Genomic DNA, 20,635 nt, shown 5'->3' on the forward strand with positions numbered 1-20,635 from the left:
GAGAGAGATCAAACCAAGATCTTACAGACAGAACACTGAGTAAATAGAATGACATGAACAAAAAAACGCTATCAATAAAGAGATACACCACGGACACCTGTAACCAGACATTTGTATGAAACAACAGTGATAGACACACAAAAAATATATGTTCCATCTCTGCCCTACCTATCAATAGTAAACCTTATCCTGGTGAGAGAGACAGACAGTCAGACAGACAGACAGACAGACAGAGAGGATGCGTGTCTGTCAGTCTAGCATCTCCTGCAGAGAGTGAAAGAGGGAGAGGAAGAGGAGAGAAGGGGAGATGCTGATATAGGGAGAAATGAGCCCCCGGCTAAAAAACAGGCACGCAGCCACCAGGGGGTGCTTGTAGGGACGGGTGGGGCAGGAGGGGGTTAATTGGGGCTTGTTATTGGAGGATAACTTGGGGAACAGGTAATTGAGGGTAATTGGAGAAAGCCTATGAGGGTGATGTTATTGAAGGTAATGTAGTAGGAGAGGAGATGTGTAGAGAGAGAGAGCGAGTAAGAGAGAGAGGGAGAGCGAGAGAGAAAGAGAGAGAGAGAGAGAGAGAGGGGGAGAGAGAGATGGGGGGGGGGGGGAGTGAGAGAGAGACAGAGAGAGAGAGTGAGGGGGAGAAGAAAGAAAGAAATACATGTTCTTTCCCTAAACTCTCAGTTTTCCCTGAGCTGTACCAATGACAGCAGGTTGTTGTTAGGGATAATTGCATGTAATTGAAGAATGACTATGACACTGAAGTTAATCACTTTAATTACCACAGTCGCTGAGAACATGAGGTCATAAATCTTTTCCTCCTATTCTCTCTCTCTCTCTCTAACTCTCTTCCTCTCTCGCTCTCTCTCATTCGTTCTCTCTTTCCCTCTCTCTGTCTAGTACTTATCAAGAGTAATTCCACTGAGATGGGGTCTGTGCTCTGTTTGAGCCTGACACACAGGAAAATGTGGTGATTAGTGTGTGTGTGTGTGTGTGTGTGTGTGTGTGTGTGTGTGTGTGTGTGTGTGTGTGTGTGTGTGTGTGTGTGTGTGTGTGTGTGTGTGTGTGTGTGTGTGTGTGTGTGTGTGTGTGTGTGTGTGTGTGGAAGTCTAGTGCTGCGTCAACAGGAACGGAGTGCTGGAAAGGTCTGTTGTGAAAGGCAGGGGCAAGAGAGAGAAAGATATTTCATTTTGAGGAGAATCCTCTATCATTTTCTAGACTATATCAGCACCTACTCTTCCAATTACACCCCAATTCCATACTCTCCTTCACCCTCTCTCCCCAATTCTATACTCTCCTTCACCCTCTCTCCCCAATTCTATACTCTCCCTCACCCTCTCTCCCCTATTCTGCTCCTCTCCCTCTCCCCCTATTCTGCTCTTCTCCCTCTACTCTCCCACTCTCCCCTATTCTGCTCCTCTCCCTCTCCCCCTATTCTGCTCTTCTCCCTCTACTCTCCCACTCTCCCCTATTCTGCTCCTCTCCCTCTCCCCCTATTCTGCTCCTCTCCCTCTCCCCCTATTCTGCTCTTCTCCCTCTACTCTCCCACTCTCCCCTATTCTGCTCCTCTCCCTCTCCCCCTATTCTGCTCTTCTCCCTCTACTCTCCCACTCTCCCCTATTCTGCTCCTCTCCCTCTCCCCCTATTCTGCTCTTCTCCCTCTACTCTCCCACTCTCCGCTATTCTGCTCTTCTCCCTCTACTCTCCAACTCTCCCCTATTCTGCTCCTTTCCCTCTCCCCTATTCTGTTCCTCTCCCTCTCTCCCCTATTCTCCTCTTCTATTCTCCCTCTCTCCCATATTCTCCTCTTCTATTCTCCCACTCTCCGCTATCTTTCCCCTATTCTCCTGCTCTACTCTCCCTCTCCCTCTCCCTCTCTCCCCTATTCTCCTCATCTATTCTCCCTCTCTCTGCTGTCTTTCCCCTATTCTATTCCTCTACTCTCCCTCTCTCCCCTATTCTCCTCTTCTATTCTCCCTCTCTCCCCTATTCTCCTCTTCTATTCTCCCTCTCTCCGCTATCTTTCCCCTATTCTACTCCTCTACTCTCCCTCTCCCTCTCTCCCCTATTCTCTTCTTCTATTCTCCCTCTCTCCGCTATCTTTCCCCTATTCTCCTCCTCTACTCTCCCTCTCTCCCCTTTTCTCCTCCTCACCACAGTGAGGTCCCAGTGTTCGCACCAGGGGACCGGGTCTGGCTCTCGACCCGAAACCTGCCCCTCCGCCTGCCCTGCCAGAAGCTGGGTCCGCGGTTTGTGGGGCCATTTAATGTCCTGAGGAGACTGAACGAGGTGAGTTACAGGTTACAGCTTCCCCTCATTTACCGTATTAACCCCTCGTTCCATGTGTCTCTCCTCAGGCCGGTGGTGGCTGGCCCGCTCCAGGAGTCTGAGGTGCGGGAGGTTCCTCCGCCCCCTCTGGACATCGAGGGGGCCTCGGCCTACTCCGTTCGCTCCATACTGGATTCGAGGCGCCGGGCGAGGGGCCTTCAGTACCTCGTGGACTGGGAGGGGTACGGTCGGGCCTGGAGGAGAGATGCTGGCTTCCGGTCGAGGATGTATTGGACCCTTCAATGCTGCGGGAGTTCCACCGTCTCCATCCGGGATTGTCCTGCACCTCGCCCTCCGGGTCGTCCCCGAGGCCGGTGTCGGCGTGCTGCTGGAGCCGCGCGTCAAGGGGGGGGTACTGTCACGACTTCCCCCGAAGTCGGTTCCTCTCCTTGTTCAGGCGGCGTTTGGTGGTCGACGTCACCGGTCTTCTAGCCATCGCCGATCCACTTTTCATTTTCCATTTGTTTTGTCTTGTTTTCCCACACACCTGGTTTATATTTCCTTCATTACTTGTGTATTTAACCCTCTGTTCCCCCCATGTCTGTGTGTGAAATGATTTATTGTTTTGTGTATGCGCATGTTAGACTGGTTGCGCTGGGTTATGTCAACCCATATTGTGTTTAGTGTTCTTTGTGCCGTGTGTTTTGTTCGCCTAAATAAATTCGCCCAAATTCTGCTCTCCTGCGCCTGACTCCCAGCCAGTTACGCATACCTAACAGGTTAGCTCGCAGCAGATTCATGAGGTTAGTAACGACATGATATGGCACTATGTTCATTGTTGTTTAACTAGCTAATGTTAGCTGGCTTGCTTGCTAGCTAACGTTATGGGACGTGTATGATCTTACACGTTGCTTACCTAGCTAGGTAGCTATATGTCTTAACAAAAGACTCCACTATGCAAGTAAGCATGTTGTTCTGCGTTGGTAAATTCAGTCAGAGTGCAGAATAACTGATGAATTTACTAACGCACAACACCCGTTGAATATATCCAGAGGTAAACAAATCATCGGCCAGAGCATCAAGTGTGCGCTCTGAATGTTCCGAGAGTGAAACGAGATGAGTGGGGCTAAAGCTTAAGAGGGTGTGAACTATGCTGAATGGGTGTAGACAAAGAAGAGCTCTCCAGGTAGGTACCCAAACTTTCAAAGGGAATTTTCTCAAAAGTGAGTTTTATCAACTTTCATAGACGATTTACTTTCCCCATTGTTCCTCAACTGTAGTGTTTGATCCACCATTTTGTAGCTCTGAGTCTCTACTTTTATTCAATGTAAAAAACATAATTTTAAATTTTGCTACATAAGATCGATTTGAGCCGGTCGGACACATATAACTTGTCATTAGTCACATAGTTGTAAAGTCATAAGGCGTTTATTTCCACGATAGTTCATAGATAGGTCTCTATGCTCCTCTTCACCTGCCTCGTTGTCTGTCTGTGGCTTCACTGGGGCTAGGGTTGGAGCTCCAGGCCTCCCTGCGGACAGAGAGAATGCTCACCAGCTAAAGGTGCTGCCCCTGGGGGAGATCTGAAGAGGAGCCCTGGGTCTTTCACAGCTGGGAGCAGATTCACAGAGAAATGGTTGTTATGGAAACAGCTATCCTCCCTTTTTGATTTCCCAAAACATAGGGGTCTACGTTTTTGATGTGATCACTGATACAGTCAGACACACACTTTAACTTCTGTCTGTCTGCCATGCATTTACTTTACTTTTCACATGGTCTCCCTCTGTAGGCCTTCATGTGTGTTTTGTAGTTAATGTGTGTTTGTAGAGAGAGTATCCTTTAGAGTTGTTAGGGCTATTTCATAGGAAATGAGGCCCATGGGGATGTGTGTGTACTCTCCACGTGTCATTCTCTGTGTGTGTGTGTGTTTTCTGCCAGAGTGTGTGTGCGTGCGAGTGTGCGTCTGTGTGTGTGTGTGTGTGTGTGTGTGTGTGTGTGTGTGTGTGTGTGTGTGTGTGTGTGTGTGTGTGTGTGTGTGTGTGTGTGTGTGTGTGTGTGTGTGTGTGTGTGTGTGTGTGTTGAGTTGAGTTGAGTTTGAGTTTATTTTTACAGGGACAGTGCACATTAATCAACGTTTCAGTAAAAGTGCCGGTTTTAGCCAGCCGGCTAATTTTCAACCGCAGTCCCTGGGCAGGTTATTAAAAACAATTACAATATAGACAATAGCAACATAGAACAAGACATAGCATACAGACATAGCAACATAGGACAAGCAAGACGTAGCATACAGACAGAGCAACATAGAACAAAAAGCAGCAAGACAAAATTCATAAAAGCAACAAAGTACAGACAACAGACATGGAAAGCGGCAACACACAGCTAGGGACCATGTTCACAAATCTGATTGACCTTTAGCCATGTCTTCAAGCATTTTGTGAAAGTGTGATATGTGGTGCAGTTATGTGTGTCTGATGGCAGTGTATTCCAGACATGGGAAGCTCTCACAGAAAAAGCGGATTTACTAAAGGTGCTTTTCCTTAGGGGAACTACACAGTCACCTCTCATGGCAGACCTTGTGGATCTGCTGCCATATGTTTGGGTTTTCTGTTTAACAAAAATACTGAGTGGAGGGGGAGCCAAGCCATTTAGGATCTTGAATACAAGACATGCATCGGTGTATTGCACAAGATTTTCCCAACTCAGGAGCTCATGCTCATGCTTAAAGTCAGCTAGCCAGCTATTTTCGCCGTCCTAACGTTGTCAACACTGCTAGCTAGCCAGCTAGCCAACTTCTACCGAAACAGTACAACGGAACGATTTGATTAGTGTAGTGTTAGCTAGCTACATAGTTGTCTTTGCTGTCCTTGTATCTAAGATAATTGTGTAGTTTAGAGTAATTATCTAGCCAGTTATCGAGGTTACCTAGCCAGTTATCGAGGCTACCTAGCCAGCAACACTTTCAAACAAAGTCAACAACGCAGCCACTGCTAGCTAGCCTACTTCACCAGTCAGCAGTACTGCATCATTTTAATCATTTAGTCAATAAGATTTTTGCTACGTAAGCTTAACTTTCTGAACATTCGAGACGTGTAGTCCACTTGTCATTCCAATCTCCTTTGCATTAGCGTAGCCTCTTCTGTAGCCTGTCAACTATGTGTCTGTCTATCCCTGTTCTCTCCTCTCTGCACAGACCATACAAACGCTTCACACCGCGTGGCCGCTGCCACCCTAACCTGGTGGTCCCAGCGCGCACGACCCACGTGGAGTTCCAGGTCTCCGGCAGCCTCTGGAACTGCCGATCTGCGGCCAACAAGGCAGAGTTCATCTCAGCCTATGCTTCCCTCCAGTCCCTCGACTTCTTGGCACTGACGGAAACATGGATTACCACAGATAACACTGCTACTCCTACTGCTCTCTCCTCGTCTGCCCACGTGTTCTCGCACACCCCGAGAGCTTCTGGTCAGCGGGGTGGTGGCACTGGGATCCTCATCTCTCCCAAGTGGACATTCTCTCTTTCTCCCCTGACCCATCTGTCTATCGCCTCCTTTGAATTCCATGCTGTCACAGTTACCAGCCCTTTCAAGCTTAACATCCTTATCATTTATCGCCCTCCAGGTTCCCTTGGAGAGTTCATCAATGAGCTTGACGCCTTGATAAGTTCCTTCCCTGAGGATGGCTCACCTCTCACAGTTCTGGGTGACTTTAACCTCTCCACGTCTACCTTTGACTCATTCCTCTCTGCCTCCCTCTTTCCACTCCTCTCCTCTTTTGACCTCACCCTCTCACCTTCCCCCCCTACTCACAAGGCAGGCAATACGCTTGACCTCATCTTTACTAGATGCTGTTCTTCCACTAATCTCATTGCAACTCCCCTCCAAGTCTCCGACCACTACCTTGTATCCTTTTCCCTCTCGCTCTCATCCAACACTTCCCACTCTGCCCCTACTCGGATGGTATCGCGCCGTCCAAACCTTCGCTCTCTCTCCCCCGCTACTCTCTCCTCTTCCATCCTATCATCTCTTCCCTCTGCTCAAACCTTCTCCAACCTATCTCCTGATTCTGCCTCCTCAACCCTCCTCTCCTCCCTTTCTGCATCCTTTGACTCTCTATGTCCCCTATACTCCAGGCCGGCTCGGTCCTCCCCTCCTGCTCCGTGGCTCGACGACTCATTGCGAGCTCACAGAACAGGGCTCCGGGCAGCCGAGCGGAAATGGAGGAGAACTCGCCTCCCTGCGGACCTGGCATCCTTTCACTCTCTCCTCTCTACATTTTCCTCTTCTGTCTCTGCTGCTAAAGCCACTTTCTACCACTCTAAATTCCAAGCATCTGCCTCTAACCCTAGGAAGCTCTTTGCCACCTTCTCCTCCCTCCTGAATCCTCCTCCCCCTCCCCCCCCCCCTCCTCCCTCTCTGCGGATGACTTCGTCAACCATTTTGAAAAGAAGGTTGACGACATCCGATCCTCGTTTGCTAAGTCAAACGACACCGCTGGTTCTGCTCACACTGCCCTACCCTGTGCTTTGACCTCTTTCTCCCCTCTCTCCCCAGATGAAATCTCGCGTCTTGTGACGGCCGGCCGCCCAACAACCTGCCCGCTTGACCCTATCCCCTCCTCTCTTCTCCAGACCATTTCCGGAGACCTTCTCCCTTACCTCACCTCGCTCATCAACTCATCCTTGACCGCTGGCTACGTCCCTTCCGTCTTCAAGAGAGCGAGAGTTGCACCCCTTCTGAAAAAACCTACACTCGATCCCTCCGATGTCAACAACTACAGACCAGTATCCCTTCTTTCTTTTCTCTCCAAAACTCTTGAACGTGCCGTCCTTGGCCAGCTCTCCTGCTATCTCTCTCAGAATGACCTTCTTGATCCAAATCAGTCAGGTTTCAAGACTAGTCATTCAACTGAGACTGCTCTTCTCTGTGTCACGGAGGCGCTCCGCACTGCTAAAGCTAACTCTCTCTCCTCTGCTCTCATCCTTCTAGACCTATCGGCTGCCTTTGATACTGTGAACCATCAGATCCTCCTCTCCACCCTCTCCGAGTTGGGCATCTCCGGCGCGGCCCACGCTTGGATTGCGTCCTATCTGACAGGTCGCTCCTACCAGGTGGCGTGGCGAGAATCTGTCTCCTCACCACGTGCTCTCACCACTGGTGTCCCCCAGGGCTCTGTTCTAGGCCCTCTCCTATTCTCGCTATACACCAAGTCACTTGGCTCTGTCATAACCTCACATGGTCTCTCCTATCATTGCTATGCAGACGACACACAATTAATCTTCCCCTTTCCCCCTTCTGATAACCAGGTGGCGAATCGCATCTCTGCATGTCTGGCAGACATATCAGTGTGGATGACGGATCACCACCTCAAGCTGAACCTCGGCAAGACGGAGCTGCTCTTCCTCCCGGGGAAGGACTGCCCGTTCCATGATCTCGCCATCACGGTTGACAACTCCATTGTGTCCTCCTCCCAGAGCGCTAAGAACCTTGGCGTGATCCTGGACAACACCCTGTCGTTCTCAACTAACATCAAGGCGGTGGCCCGTTCCTGTAGGTTCATGCTCTACAACATCCGCAGAGTACGACCCTGCCTCACACAGGAAGCGGCGCAGGTCCTAATCCAGGCACTTGTCATCTCCCGTCTGGATTACTGCAACTCGCTGTTGGCTGGGCTCCCTGCCTGTGCCATTAAACCCCTACAACTCATCCAGAACGCCGCAGCCCGTCTGGTGTTCAACCTTCCCAAGTTCTCTCACGTCACCCCGCTCCTCCGCTCTCTCCACTGGCTTCCAGTTGAAGCTCGCATCCGCTACAAGACCATGGTGCTTGCCTACGGAGCTGTGAGGGGAACGGCACCTCCGTACCTTCAGGCTCTGATCAGGCCCTACACCCAAACAAGGGCACTGCGTTCATCCACCTCTGGCCTGCTCGCCTCCCTACCTCTGAGGAAGTACAGTTCCCGCTCAGCCCAGTCAAAACTGTTCGCTGCTCTGGCACCCCAATGGTGGAACAAACTCCCTCACGACGCCAGGACAGCGGAGTCAATCACCACCTTCCGGAGACACCTGAAACCCCACCTCTTTAAGGAATACCTAGGATAGGATAAAGTAATCCTTCTAACCCCCCCCCCCCCCTTAAAAGATTTTGATGCACTATTGTAAAGTGGCTGTTCCACTGGATATCATAAGGTGAATGCACCAATTTGTAAGTCGCTCTGGATAAGAGCGTCTGCTAAATGACTTAAATGTAAATGTAATGCTTTCTGAGGATGTGACAGTGATGATGGCTATTGGGCTTCCTATCAAGCACTTTGAGAGCCTGTTTGTAGACAGACTGAATAGGTTTTAATGTTGTACAGCAAGCTTGGGCCCAACTAGTCAAGCAGTATGTTAAGTGGGGGAGTATCATAGATTTGAAGTACAGTTTTGCTACCTCTGTAGTCAAACAATTTCGTATAAATCGGAAATTAGCTAGGTTGAATTTGGTTATTTGAATTACCTTTTTCACATGCTTTTTAAAAGAGAGGTTGGAATCAAGTATGATGCCAAGGTACTTAAAATCAGATACCACCTGTAGCTTCTCCCCTGACACATAGACATCTGGCTCAGTAGCATCTGTTGCCCTCTTTGTGAAGAACATGCAAACAGTTTTTTTCACATTGAGATGCAAACACGAGTCACTGAGCCACTTTGTAACCTGGACCATTACAGTAGTGAGTTCTTGTGCAGCTTGTTGTTTGCTCTTTGCATGCACATATATCACTGTATCATCTGCATACATTTGAACTTCAGACCCAGTACAGACAGAAGGCAGATCATTAATGTACAGGCTGAACAGGAGGGGCCCCAGTATTGACCCTTGGGGCACACCCACATCATAGCTAAGAGTGGGCGACAGCTCATTGCTCACTCTGACACACTGAGTTCTGCCTTCAAGGTATGATTTCATCCATCTCAAGGCATCGGGGGAAAAGTTGAACTTGGACAATTTTGTGATGAGAATCTCATGGTTAACAGTATTGTGGTGTGTGTGTGTGTGTGTGTGTGTGTGTGAGGTTAGTGTAATTTTAGAAGCTGTGTCCGGTGGGGACTGAGTGTGTATTCACCCCCCTGCTCAGTCCATAGCTGCCTCGGCAGATGTAAACATCAAGTCAGCACAGATCTCATACAGTAGGATCCAAGTTGACCAGAAGGTCAGTGAGGAAGAACCATGGGGCCAAGAGGTAAGAAACTTCTTCAATACTTTATCTTCAAAACTGTGCAATGAGTGAGTGAGTGAGTGAGTGAGTGAGTGAGTGAGTGAGTGAGTGAGTGAGTGAGTGAGTGAGTGAGTGAGTGAGTGAGTGAGTGAGTGAGTGAGTGAGTGAGTGAGTGAGTGAGTGAGTGAGTGAGTGAGTGAGTGAGTGAGTGAGTGAGTGAGTGAGTGAGTGAGTGAGTGAGTGAGTGAGTGAGTGAGTGAGTGAGTGAGTGAGTGAGTGAGTGAGTGAGTGAGTGAGTGAGTGAGTGAGTGAGTGAGTGGTAATGGGAGCTGGGGGATGGGAGCTGAGGAATGGGACCTGGGTAATGGGAGCTTGGGTATTGGAGCTTAACAGAAGACAAAGTACCCACCTCCTACAGGAAGCTTAACAGAAGACAAAGTACCAAGGAAACTGTATTTTTCTGTCTTAACAAGTATGTACAATGTGAATTTCTTGATGTGCTACAAGTATAGATTGTAGCAGTGTGAGACCGTGTGTGTGTGTGTGTGTGTGTGTGTGTGTGTGTGTGTGTGTGTGTGTGTGTGTGTGTGTGTGTGTGTGTGTGTGTGTGTGTAGTAATCTATCATGCCGTGTGATCTGTCTGACTGCTTCGTCTCACAGCTGAAACGGTCTTCGATCCACCTGTAATTGAGTACCTCTAAAGTGAAATGTGTGTGTGTGTGTGCGCGTCACACATTTGGTGATACCCATCCAAAACATCAGATGTGATGAGGTGGTTGCCATGGTTACTGATAGCCCCCCCCCCTCCCCATCAGTTAAAAATATGTTTTGACTTCCCATAAGCGAGAGTGCGAGCACCTCTCTTGAAGGAGAAATAGAGGAGGTTAGGGAGGAAGAGGGAAGAGAAGGATGACATTTGACACGACAACTTTAGAGCAGGTCATTACTTTAAGCTGACATTGATGGATATACTATCTACAGTATGTAGTAATACTGTAACTCACTAACTTGTCATGGGGGATGCTCCTACGATTTTCTACCGATTTCTTTGCAAATATTTTCAAGTATCATTCATAAGAAATTTGTCAAAATAAAAAGTCCCTTGAAATAGATCTTTATTTATCCAGTGAACATTTGGATTCATATCCAACCCTCTGAAACAGCGTACCAGGCTGTGAGCAGCACAGAGTAGTGGTTAGTCACTGTACTGAATATTTTGGATTCTCTCTCATCTTTCGGGAACATGCCATTGGGTAAACAGCCCTCAATATCAGTATCAGAGATCCCTCTGACCAAAATACATGAACCTACCTGGCCACTGTAAATGAGAGGACATTTCCGTCCATTTTCTGTGTCCCTGGCTGACAGAGAGACTGCAGTCATTTTCTGCTGTCCCCAGGACTAACCAAAGGGCTGACTAGAGGGCTGTCCCCAGGACTAACTAGAGGGCTGTTCACAGGACTAACTCGAGGGCTGTTTACAGGACTAACTAGAGGGCTGACTAGAGGGCTGTTCACAGGACTAACTAGAGGGCTGACTAGAGGGCTGTTCACAGGACTAACCAAAGGGCTGACTAGAGGGGTGTCCCCAGGACTAACCAAAGGGCTGACTAGAGGGCTGTCCCCAGGGCTGACTACAGGGCTGACTACAGGGCTGACTACAGGACTAACCAAAGGGCTGACTACAGGGCTGTCCCCAGGACTAACCAAAGGGCTGACTAGAGGGCTGTCCCCAGGGCTGACTACAGGGCTGACTACAGGGCTGTCCCCAGGACTAACCAAAGGGCTGACTACAGGGCTGTCCCCAGGACTAACCAAAGGGCTGACTAGAGGGCTGTTCACAGGGCTGTCCACATGGGTTAACTACAGGGCTGACTACAGGTCTGACTACAGGGCTGTCCACAGGGCTGACTACAGGGCTGACTACAGGGCTGTCCACAGGGCTGACCACAGGGCTGACCACAGGGCTGACCACAGGGCTGACTACAGGGCTGACTGCAGGGCTGACTACAGTGCTGATTACAGGGCTGACCACATGGGTTAACTACAGTGCTGACTACCGGGCTGTCCACAGGGCTGACTACAGGGCTGACTGCAGGGCTGTTCACAGTGCTGACCACATGGGTCAACTACAGGGCTGTCCACATGGGTTAACTACCGGGCTGACTACAGGTCTGACTACAGGGCTGACCATAGAGCTGTCCACAGGTCTGACTACAAGGATGACCACAGACCTGTCCACAGGCCTGACTGCAGGGCTGACCACAGCGCTAACAACAGTTCTAACTACAGGGCTGACTACAGGGCTGACTAGAGAGCTGACCACGGGGCTGACACAGGGCTGACCACAGCTCTAACAACAGTTCTAACTACAGGGCTGACTACAGGGTGAACCACATATTTGACTACAGGGCTGACTAGAGAGCTGACCACGGGGCTGACACAGGGCTGACTACAGGGCTGACTACAGGGCTGACTACAGGACTGACCACAGGGCTGACTACAGGGCCGTCTACAGGGCTGACTACAGGGCTGACTACAGGGCTGACTACAGGACTGACCACAGGGCTGACTACAGGACTGACCACATGGCTGACTACAGGGCCGTCTACAGGGCTGACTACAGGGCCGTCTACAGGGCTGACTACAGGGCTGACTACAGGACTGACCACAGGGCTGATTACATGGCTGACTACAGGGCTGATTACAGGGATTGACTACAGGGCTGATTACAGGGCTGATTACAGGGCTGACTACAGGACTGACCACAAAGCTGATTACATGGCTGACTACAGGGCTGATTACAGGGCTGACTACAGGGCTGACTACAGGGCTGACTACAGGGCTGCCCACAGGGCTGATTACAGGGCTGATTACAGGGCTGGCTACAGGGCTGATTACAGGGCTGATTACAGGGCTGACTACAGGGCTGACCACAGAGCAGTCCACAGAGCTGACCACAAGGCTGACAACAGTGCAGTAAAGGTCACACAGACACTGTGGCAATCTGCCCTGATCTGACCATCTACTAACCCTAAACCTAACCTTAACCCTCTTTTTCTTCCAGTCTCAGACTTTCTCTTAGTTCCTTAGTTCCTGGTAAACTTTAACATAAGTGCCTTTGAATGCCAGGCGCACCGGTTTGAGTGTGTCAAGAACTGCAACGCTTCTGGGTTTCTCACACTCAACAGTTTCCCGTGTATATCAAGAATGGTCCACCACCCAAAGGACATCCAGTCAACTTGACAACTGTGGGAAGTAATGGAGTCAATATGGGCCAGCATCCCTGTGGAACACTTTTAACACCTTGTAGAGTCCATGTCCCGACGAACTGAGGCTGTTCTGAGGGCAAAAGGAGGTGCAACTCAGGATTAGGAAGGTATTCTTAATGTTGTGTACACTCAGTGTATATGTTCCCCTTCCTAGTATTTCATTGATTAAGTTATGTCACTGATTTGCCAAATCAGCCACATACCTGCTTTCCCATCTTCCAATGTGTCTCTGTTACAAAAGAAAAGCTGAAAATCTAAGGCCCTTGAATACTACCACTGAGTACTACCACTGAGTACTACCACTGAATACTACCACTGAATACTACCACTGAGTACTACCACTGAGTACTACCACTGAATACTACCACTGGATACTACCACTGAATACTACCACTGAATACTACCGCTGAATACTACCACTGAATACTACCGCTGAATACTACCGCTGAATACTACCGCTGATTACTTCCACTGAATACTACCACTGAGTACTACCACTGAATACTACCACTGAATACTACCACTGAATACTACCACTGAGTACTACCACTGAATACTACCACTGAATACTACCGCTGATTACTTCCACTGAATACTACCACTGAATACTACCACTGAATACTACCACTGAATACTACCGCTGAATACTACCACTGAGTACTACCAATGAGTACTACCACTGAATACTACCACTGAACACTACCACTGAATACTACCACTGAATACTACCACTGAATACTACCGCTGACTACTACCGCTGAATACTACCGCTGAGTACTACCGCTGAATACTACCACTGAATACTACCGCTGAATACTACCGCTGAATACTACCGCTGATTACTTCCACTGAATACTACCACTGAATACTACCACTGAATACTACCACTGAATACTACCGCTGAATACTACCACTGAGTACTACCAATGAGTACTACCACTGAATACTACCACTGAATACTACCACTGAATACTACCACTGAATACTACCGCTGAATACTACCGCTGAATACTACCACTGAGTACTACCAATGAGTACTACCACTGAATACTACCACTGAATACTACCACTGAATACTACCACTGAATACTACCACTGAATACTACCACGGAATACTACCACTGAATACTACCACTGCTTACTACCACTGATTACTACCACTGAATACTACCGCTGAATACTACCACTGAATACTACTGCTGAATACTACCACTGAAAACTACCACTGAATTCTACCACTGAATACTACCACTGAATACTACCACGGAATACTACCACTGAATACTACCACTGCTTACTACCACTGAGTACTAGCGCTGAATACTACCACTGAATACTACCGCTGAATACTACCACTGAATACTACCACTGAATACTACCACTGAATACTACCGCTGAATACTACCGCTGAGTACTACCGCTGAATACTACCACTGAATACTACCACTGAATACTACCACTGAATACTACCACTGAATACTACCACTGACTACTACCGCTGAATACTACCGCTGAATACTACCGCTGAGTACTACCACTGAATACTACCACTGAATACTACCACTGAATACTACCACGGAATACTACCACTGAATACTACCACTGCTTACTACCACTGATTACTACCGCTGAATACTACCACTGAGTACTACCACTGAATACTACCACTGAGTACTACCAATGAGTACTACCACTGAATACTACCACTGAATATTACCACTGAATACTACCACTGAATTCTACCACTGAGTTCTACCACTGAATGAACCTATTATTATCCAGTAGTACAGGTCTTTGTGACTCAACACTCTGAGTGGCAAACATAAAAAGGAGCTGGAACTATGTCTACCAGCCCCCACCAAACTACTCTGATTCGGCCACAGTGACCAAGCTGATTTGTTGTGTAACACAAAAACGAATGCCTCCCACTCTCCAAGCCAGATGGCAGGCAGCTTGCTGGGGTGTTATAATACCAGCTGTGATGCTAGGTAGCGTAGCAGCTAATAACACTGAAGCTGTGAGTGGGAATGGTGTGGAAACACTGCTGCTGCTTCCGCTGCAGCCATAGGATAGTGGGTGGTGTTAACCTACAGCAAGCTGCCAAAAAAGAGAGGAGGGGGGATGGAAGAGAGAGGTAGAGAGAGATGAGAGAGATGGAAAAGAAAGAGAGGGAGAGGGAGAGAAAAAGAGGGAGAGAGAGAGAAAGAGAGGGAGAGAAAGATAGGGAGAGGTAAAGAGAGGGAAAGAGAGAATTAGAGGGAGAGAGAGAGAAAGAGAGGGAGAGACAGAAAGAGAGGGAGAGAGAGAACAAACAGCAAAAACATATACATGATCAAACACAAATCTTAGAATCAATTATTGAAGACTACCAGAACCCAATGGATTATCCAATTACATTGAATGAACTACAGGACAAAATACAAACCCTCCAACCCAAAAAGGCCCGTGGTGTTGATGGTATCCTGAATGAAATGATAAAATTTACAGACAACAAATTCCAATTGTCTATACTAAAAGTCTTTAACATCATCCTTAGCTCTGGCATCTTCCCCAATATTTAGAAACAAGGACTGATAACCCCAATCCACAAAAGTGGAGACAAATTTGACCCTAATAACTACCATGGGATAAGCGTCAACAGCAACCTTGGGAAAATCCTCTGCATTATCAATAACAGCAGACTCGTATATGTCCTCAGTGAAAACAATGTACTGAGCAAATGTCAATTTGGCTTTTTACCAAATTACAACGTAAAACACCAAATAATGCATTCAGAGCAGAATTAGGACGATACCCGCTAATGATCAAAATCCAGGAAAGAGCCGTTAAATTCTACATCCACCTAAAAGGAAGCGATTCCCAAACCTTCCATAACAAAGCCATCACCTACAGAGAGATGAACCTGGAGAAGAGTCCCCTAAGCAAGCTGGTCCTGAGGCTCTGTTCACAAACACAAACACACCCCACAGAGCCCCAGGACAACAACACAATTAGACCCAACTAAATCATGAGAAAACAAAAAGATAATTACTAGACACATTGGAAAGAATTAACAAAAAACAGAGCAAACTAGAATGCTATTTGGCCCAAAACAGAGAGTACACAATAGCAGAAAACCTGACCACTGTGACTGACCCAAACTTTAGGAAAGCTTTGACTATGTACAGACTCAGTGAGCATTGCCTTGCTATTGAGAAAGGCCGCCGTAGGCAGACCTGGCTCTCAAGAGAAGACAGGCTATAAGCACACTGCCCACAAAATGAGGTGGAAACTGAACTGCACTTCCTAACCTCCTGCCAAATGTATGACCATACTAGAGACACATATTTCCCTCAGATTACACAGACCCACAAAGATTTCGAAAACAAACACAATTTTAATAAACTCCCATATCTACTGGGTGAAATACCACAGTGTGCCATCACAGCAGCAAGATTTGTGACCTGTTGCCACAAGAAAAGGACAACATGTGAAGAACAAACAACATTGTAAATACAACCCATATTTATTTATTTTCCCTTCTTTACTTTAACCATTTGTACATCGTTACAACGCTGTATATAGACATAATATGACATTTGTAATGTCTTTATTCTTTTGGAACTTCTGTGAGTGTAATGTTTACTGTTCATTTTGACTGTTTATTTAACTTTGGTATATTATCTACTTCACTTGCTTTGGCAATGTTAATAAGATATGTTTCCCATGCCAAAAAAGCCCTTTGAATTGAATTGAATTGAATTGAGAGAGGGGGAGGGATTTGGCACCTATGATCCTCACCCAAAAGGGCAAGTCATGACAACACAATGGAAAGGATTAACAAAAAAACAGAGCAAACTAGAATGCTATCTGTCCCTAAACAGAGAGTACACAGTGACAAAATACCTGACCACTGTGACTGACACCAAATTAAGGAAATCTTTGACTGTGCAAAGACTCAGTGAGTATGTAATGTCTTTATTATTTGGGAACTTTTGTGAGTGTAATGTTTAATGTAAATGTTTTTAATTGTTTATTTCACTTTTGTTTATTATCTATTATCACTTGCTTTGACAATGTCAACATGTGTTTACCATACCAATAAAGCTCTTAAATTGAATTGAAATGGAATTGAATTGACAGAGAGAGAGAGAGAGAGAGAGAGATGGAAGAGAGAGAGAGAGAGAGAGAGAGAGAGAGAGAGAGAGAGAGAGAGAGAGAGAGAGAGAGAGAGAGAGACTGAGACAGAGAGAGAGACAGAGAGACAGAGACAGAGACAGACAGAGACAGAGACAGAGAGAGAGAGAGAGAGACAGAGAGAGAGACAGAGACAGAGACAGAGACAGAGAGAGAGAGAGAGAGAGAGAGAGAGAGAGAGAGAGAGAGAGAGAGAGAGAGAGACAGAGACAGAGACAGAGACAGAGACAGAGAGAGAGAGAGAGAGAGAGAGAGAGAGAGAGAGACAGAGAGAGAGACAGAGACAGAGACAGAGACAGAGAGAGAGACAGAGACAGAGACAGAGACAGAGACAGAGACAGAGACAGAGAGAGAGAGAGAGAGAGAGAGAGAGAGAGAGAGAGAGAGAGAGAGAGAGAGAGAGACAGAGACAGAGACAGAGACAGAGACAGAGAGAGAGAGAGAGAGAGACAGAGACAGAGAGAGAGAGAGAGAGAGAGAGAGAGAGAGAGAGAGAGAGAGAGAGAGAGAGAGAGAGAGAGAGAGAGAGAGACAGAAAGCATTATAACCTTTAGAACTGAAAAAAATAAAAAATTCAGTAAAATGCATTTCTGAAGCTGAATTAATATGAAGATAACAGTGGGTCCTGATGATGGGGCAGAGAGAGGTGAGGGACAGAGGTTGAGACACATGTAGAGATATGCTGAAGTTCACTGATTGCTGACCTGGTTATGGAGGCCGGAGGTTCATATTTCATTCTCTCTCTGCTGGCTGTAAAAATTGTGACAACAAATGTCTCACTATGCCTGCCACCCTCTCTCTTTCTGTATCTCTCTCTGCTTTCTCCCTTTATATACCTGTTTCCATGTATCTGTCTCCCTCTCTCCCCTGTCTCCTCTCAGTAGGCCTATCTCTCTCCCTCTCTCCCCTGTCTCCTCTCAGTAGGCCTATCTCTGTCCATCTCTTCTTTTTTCAGTAGACCGATCTCTCCCTCTCTCTCCTTCTCTCAGTAGGCCTATCTCTCCCTCTCTCTCCTTCTCTCAGTAGGCTTATCTCTCTCCCTCTCTGTCACTCTCTCCTTCTCTCAGTAGGCCGTACTCTCTCCCTCTCTCCTTCTCTCAGCAGGCCTATCTCTCTCACTCTCTGTCACTGTCTCCTGCTCTCAGTAGGCCTATCACTCTCCCTCTGTCTCCATCTCTCCTTCTCTCAGTAGGCCTAACTCGCTCCCTCTGTCTCAATCTCTCCTTCTCTCAGTAGACCTAACTCGCTCCCTCTGTCTCCATCTCTCCTTCCCTCAGTAGACCTAACTCTCTCCTTCTGTCTCCATCTCTCCTTCTCTCAGGAGACCTAACTCTCTCCTTCTGTCTCCATCTCTCCTTCTTTCAGTAGACCTAACTCTCTCCTTCTGTCTCCATCTCTCCTTCTCTCAGTAGACCTAACTCTCTCCTTCTGTCTCCATCTCTCCTTCTCTCAGGGAGCAACTGCGTGTTACCACTCCACTATGTCTCTCTGTCATGGCTTTTGCGCCATCAGTACAGATACCAACACATCTTGACCACCAAAGTCCATTTGATGTCACAAAGCTGTCCAAGTACTTTATAAATATCCTCTCATGTTTTGCTGGTTTCGAGTGGTTTGCAGAAGAGGATGTCTTCCTTAACTTACCCCCCATAAACGTAACGAACATATACCAGCTGTGCCAGGCTCGCCATGTCTGTTGACTCATCCAGCTCTAACGCATAGAATTCACTGGCTTGTATGTGAAGCAGTAATTGTTTCAAAACATCTCCTGCCATGTCACTGACGCGTCGTGAAACGGTGTTGGGCCTTTTCCCCCAGCATTGTCCTGCCATATCCACGGCAGCAAGAAGAATGAAGTCCTCCACAATAGTATGGGGCTTGCCTGTCCTAGCCAGGCGGTAGCTCACCATATAAGACGCTTCTAGCCCCTTCTTATTAATGGTATCTGTTGCTTTTATACTTGTCTTACTACTCGAAAGTCATCTTTAATCTCGCTCAAAAAACTACTGTGGCTTATTTTTCAAATTGGCATGTTTTGTTTCTAAATGTCTGCACAAGAGTGAAGGTTTCATCGAGTTGTGAGGTAGTACTTTTACACATATAACACACTGTGGCTGAGGAAAGGCACTACTCCCAATATAAGTGAACTCCAAATCAATGTAGTTCTCATCATATTTGCGCCTCTTCGATGGTCCAACGTCCCTGTCTGTTGTTCGGTGCTTTCCCCTGGTAAGGGGGCAGTAGCTCTTCGACTGCTGGTAGTAGCAGTACCATTGGATGTGCTCGTGGAAGCAGAACAACTTGTGTCGTCAACAGGTGCAGGTGTAGTACTGCTGGTAGTAGCAGTACCATTGGATGTGCTCGTGGAAGCAGAACTACTTGTGTCGTCGACAGGTGCAGGTGTAGTACTGCTGGTAGTAGCAGTACCATTGGATGTGCTCGTGGAAGCAGAACTACTTGTGTCGTCGACAGGTGCAGGTGTAGTACTGCTGGTAGTAGCAGTACCATTGGATGTGCTCGTGGAAGCAGAACAACTTGTGTCGTCGACAGGTGCAGGTGTAGTACTGCTGGTAGTAGCAGTACCATTGGATGTGCTCGTGGAAGCAGAACTACTTGTGTCGTCGACAGGTGCAGGTGTAGTACTGCTGGTAGTAGCAGTACCATTGGATGTGCTCGTGGAAGCAGAACAACTTGTGTCGTCGACAGGTGCAGGTGTAGTACTGCTGGTAGTAGCAGTACCATTGGATGTGCTCGTGGAAGCAGAACTACTTGTGTCGTCGACAGGTGCAGGTGTAGTACTGCTGGTAGTAGCAGTGCCACCAGTAGAGATGGTATGTGTCTCTATGGATGCGGGCATTACTTTTTTAAATTATGAATAAATTTTCGAGCAAACGGAATGAGCAGCAGTTTGGCTACATACGGACCATTAGTGGAATTCCTGCGAGAGAGTGGTTGGTTAATGTGGTCGGATGTTAATTATTTGACGAGGGTACCTGTATCTGACATTGTGTTGTTATTTCGCTGAACACTAGATGGTTTAATTACATTTTTGGCAGTGAAACGAGGCTACTCAGGCGAGAAAATAAAGACCCAAATGTATAGCCCAATTGGAAAGTCTAAATGGACTGTTTGAAAATGTGAAGAAAAAAATATATATATTATAAAAATAAAAAAAAGTGAATCACATTTTTATTTGGCGTACCCCAGACTTATGACAATCACAGTCCTGCTGGTTTTTGGTGTCCCTTCGTGACACTTCATTTCTGAACTAATGTCATCAATTTACCAAGGGATCTGTACACACACCTGGTTGGCCAGGTCTAAACCGATCAGAAGTGGTGGATGAGACCCAGCATCCAGTGCACCCCCCCCCCCCCCCCCCCCCCCTTGTACAGGATGTCCATCACCTTGTTATCATCTCAGATAGACCCTGATGGTACAGTATCACTCTCTCCCTGTCTCTTTTTCTCCCCTCTCTCTCCTGTCTCTTCCTCTCCCACCCTCTCTCTCTCTCTGTCTCCCTATCTATCTTGCCCTCTGTCTCCCTCTCTTTCCCTTTGTCTCTCTATCTCACCCTCTCTCGCCCTCTGTCTCCCTCTCTCCCCCTTTTTCTCTCGCTGTCTCCCTCTCTCTCCCTTTGTCTCTCTCTGTATCTCTCCCTCTCTCTCCCTTTGTCTCTCTCTGTATCTCTCCCTCTGTCTCCCTCTCTCTCCCTTTGTCTCTCTCTGTATC

This window comes from Salvelinus namaycush, chromosome 34 (genome assembly GCF_016432855.1).
Source record: "Salvelinus namaycush isolate Seneca chromosome 34, SaNama_1.0, whole genome shotgun sequence".
In the NCBI taxonomy this organism is placed as follows: domain Eukaryota; kingdom Metazoa; phylum Chordata; class Actinopteri; order Salmoniformes; family Salmonidae; genus Salvelinus; species Salvelinus namaycush.